This window comes from Takifugu rubripes, chromosome 2 (assembly GCF_901000725.2).
Source record: "Takifugu rubripes chromosome 2, fTakRub1.2, whole genome shotgun sequence".
NCBI lineage: Eukaryota > Metazoa > Chordata > Actinopteri > Tetraodontiformes > Tetraodontidae > Takifugu > Takifugu rubripes.
In genome coordinates, this window is record NC_042286.1 from 8,292,868 (window position 1) to 8,296,672 (window position 3,805).

At 48.8% G+C, this 3,805-nt stretch overlaps 1 long non-coding RNA gene across 1 annotated transcript; it reads left to right on the forward strand.

The window, feature by feature from the left end:
- The first annotated feature begins 729 nt into the window (after positions 1-729).
- On the forward strand, positions 730-1,896 carry LOC115247138 (uncharacterized). Its single transcript, XR_003886185.1, has 2 exons — positions 730-842; positions 968-1,896. It is a non-coding gene; the product is annotated as an uncharacterized lncRNA (long non-coding RNA).
- The last annotated feature ends 1,909 nt before the right edge of the window (positions 1,897-3,805 follow it).

Below are 3,805 nucleotides of genomic sequence, written 5' to 3' on the forward strand. Positions count from 1 at the left end.
AGAGTGAGCACAAAGGGAGGAACGGAGACGCCTCAGGTAAAACAAATAAAGACTTTGATAGTTGCCAGCAGCACCTGTCTTATTTACATTTCCTAATTGCATGTGAATTAGCAAAGAACCATCTCTCTGGCTCCAACAGGCAACGCTGCACAACCAGGAGTTTATGAGAGCTTTGGAAAACTTCTACATCAGCCAACTGGGCCCTAAAGCCGGCGCAATAACGACCGTTTCTGTTGCCAACCACCTTATCGGCAAGTTGCAAAGTTGCAGTTTTCCTGCAATGTTCATTTGACACACCTTTTGTGACACCTCCTTGAAATAAACAATTGCTGATCATGTGACCTCATACAAAACAGTAGCTTGTGGGGAAAACCTTTGCTAGCGTTGCAACATGTCAGACGCTTTGTCTCCTCATTAGTCGCTTCCGAATGGTTTACACTGAGTTTTTATCTACTCCGGATGAAAAGCTGCCGCGTTCAGTGCCGGTAATTAACCTTATCACAGGCTTCCATCAAAGCGTTGCTGACTGACTGATATCCGGTGCTGTGCGGTTTCAACAGACACACGTTTGGCTTGATTATGTAGCAGAAGCTGTTGTGGCATTTCCTGATATTCAGGCTATTCTGAGAGGCTCGTTAACACCACCACAGCGCTGAAAGTTAAAAAAAAAATCAAAAACAAACCCTTATTTCTTCCTTCCCGCTCCGCCTAAACTTCCCCTATACAGCAGACGCACCGGAGAGTTGCTGCCTGCTGCAGCTGAGGGTCCAAAAACCAGTCGGACGGGTTAAAGCTGACAGTCAAACAAGCCCAAGGCCTCACCCCCCCACTTCAGCACGACGGTAAACAACACCTGTTGGGATGATGTCATGGGTATCCCATGATCACCTGGAGGCATGTTCTGTTTTTCACCTCTCTTTGCCCTCCCTCAAATCACACGTATCCACATTTGCATGTTCCGCCTCAGCAGCGAGCGCCGCCTCTCGCAGACACGCCGGTTTGGATCGCCGGTATCCTCGGAGCGCGCGCGTGCGACTGTCGTTACAACCGGGGACCGGTGGGCGACAGGAGAGGAGCAGCTGTGGGCCGCGCTCGTCACACCAGATTGAGGGAGACGCGGGCAGGCTGGTAAACAGGCACAGATGCACCGACCTGAGCAGAGCAGTGTGTGGGAGAAAGGGGAAGGTCACCCTGTCACCAAGGGAAGGTGGCGGCAAAGTCAACAACACGTGTTGTGTCACCGAAGTTTCAGGGAGGAAACAAAGAGCCAAATGAGAAGGGTTCTGTCTGAGCCGGCCCACTGGTGTGGGATTCAGACCTGGCCTCTACCATATCGCCCAGGCTCACAGCGATCTATCAATTGGTGGTTTTAACATCCGTCCTGGGAAGAAGGAAGCAGATATTTTAACTTATTATTATATTTTAAAAGTTTTCTCTCGTCCACGCTGAGATCATGATACACCAGCGACCGACCGATAATCCCGATCATCAGATTAGCAACAATCACTGATGAAAAGCGGGCCGGCCGGGACCTTCTCGTGTGACACGGCCACATTCAGCGCTTTGTCAACAACTGTTGCCTCCCCCGGAGGGTGACACCCCACCTGGGAGCTCATTCCCGTCCGTGTTTGCGATCTCAGTTTTCTCTTTTCAGTGTCGCGTCTTCTCTCCCGTTCCGGCGTTTCCCACAGACGACCCCCCCCCTTCACCCCAGGACCAGCCTCAGCAGTCATGAAGGAAGTGTCTGGGTTTCTGTGTGTTCCACAGGATCATCCCGAGATGAGCGTGCAAGGGTGCAACATGATCCACATCACACTGGCAAAATGTCCTGGTGTGATCAGGAGATTCTCACTCTGAATGTTAATATTGGGGTATTAAAGGTCACTTTCTATAAAATATAACCACCCTTTTGTGCCTCACTTGCCCCCTCCACCGCCCCCCTCCTCTCTACCACTTACTTTCAAGCCAAACTGCTCTGGGATAAAAATAAACTTCCACCCACAATTAAATATCTCACATAAACACGACAGCTGTGTAGTTTTTCCCCTATGAGCCAAAATGAGCAGAATCTCCTGGAATCTTATTCCATATCAAGAATTTTCCAGGCGTCTGAACAATGACCCTGCTCCCTATTAGCTTAAGAAAAGAACAGAAAAAAGAAGATCTTATCGTTTGTTTGGCTTGGGTTATTTTCCAGTTCTTAAGCAAGCAGCTTCATCATTAACATTTCCCACAACAGTTAGAAATAGTTGCAAACTGTTACAAATGCTGTCAGTTAGGGTTTAATGATCCCGGCCTGGAGGCTCCAGGAATGTCTAACCAGTCTGAGGTAAACATTTACCTGCAGAACTGATCGGGCATTAATGACTGATCACCACCTGCAGCAAAACTATTCCCTGGCTCCTGACTTCACATGCTAATGTGTCATCCAGGTGTGTGTGTGTGTGAGCATACACACACACACACACACACACACACACACACACAGGATGTTTGTAGCCCGCAGGAGGTAAAAGTCAAAGACCACCAACCGAACGGCGAAACCAGGTGGTGAAATCAAAGACGGTACGAGTCGGTCCGACAACTGTTATCCTGAGAGAGATGAAGTTAAGTTAGGTCTGGTGTGTGTGTGTGTGTGTGTGTGTGTGTGTGTGTGTGTGTGTGTGTGTGTGTTGGGGGTGGGGGGGGGGCGGCTGCAGTCTTCACAGCTGCTGCTGAAAAACATCTGAGGCTCCGAGTCGCAGCAGAGAGATGCGTCTGTTCCTTCCTGCACCTCTGCTGTGTAGAGACGGAGCGGACGCACCAAGAACCAGAACTTTGTGCAACTTCTTCTGCAAATATTTACATACAATGTAATAAGTTCAGTTTCAGCCTCAAGCTATTCATGGTTACCGTCCAACAACGGATGGCTGCGAACGCGTTGCTGTTAACAACACCCTCGCACAAAGTACCAGTTCCATCTTTGCTAAATATTGCTAAATATATAAATACTTTGCTAAATATATAATATATATAATAATTATATATATATATATGTGTGTGTGTGTAAAATTTTTCTTTTTTAATGTGAAACCACCATTGCTCAGTGTCTTACTGCAGCCCGTCACCAGGGGGCGACTGAGGCACCAGCACTTGCTTTTTAAGAGGGGACGCTAGTGTGTAATCCATCATTTGTAATCTGTGATTAAATCAAACTGCCTTTCCTTGGATGACACCATGATTGATCCCTCCCTGTCTAATGTCTCACCCCAGGGATAACAACAGGAAACGCATCACATCCAGGAAGTGCTGGCGTTCGTATCTTCTGACTGATAAGAGAAGAATCAAGTCTGAGTTCTGAGTGCGTCGGGTTAGAGAGGCCGGCGTTCTCTCGCCTCCCATCACCTTGAAAGTACAGTAAGTGTGGGGACGCTGGCGGACCCCTGACACATTCTCATTTAGCCGCTGCGCCGTTGCGGGACGCCGTTGCCATTAATTCTATCTGAGCTTCATTAATCCACATTTTCCAATCCAACCCCCAACTCCTTAATCATCATTTCAGCCGCTGCCAACATGGACTCTGGTGGCCAAATACAACCAGGGTCACAATGTGTTCCCTCAGCGCGCTGGGAGCGCACGTGCACATGCGCACACGTACGGAAACGGGGATGATAAAGCGGATCATCTATCTCAATCATACAGTCCTGCGCCCATGTCATCACGCCGCTCTCGTTGGGAGCGAGAGAGGGCAAACGAATGGACGCGGACGAGTTGTCCCGCGCTTTAAAAAAAACGATCACAGAGAAAGTTGGCGGGCGGCGACGTC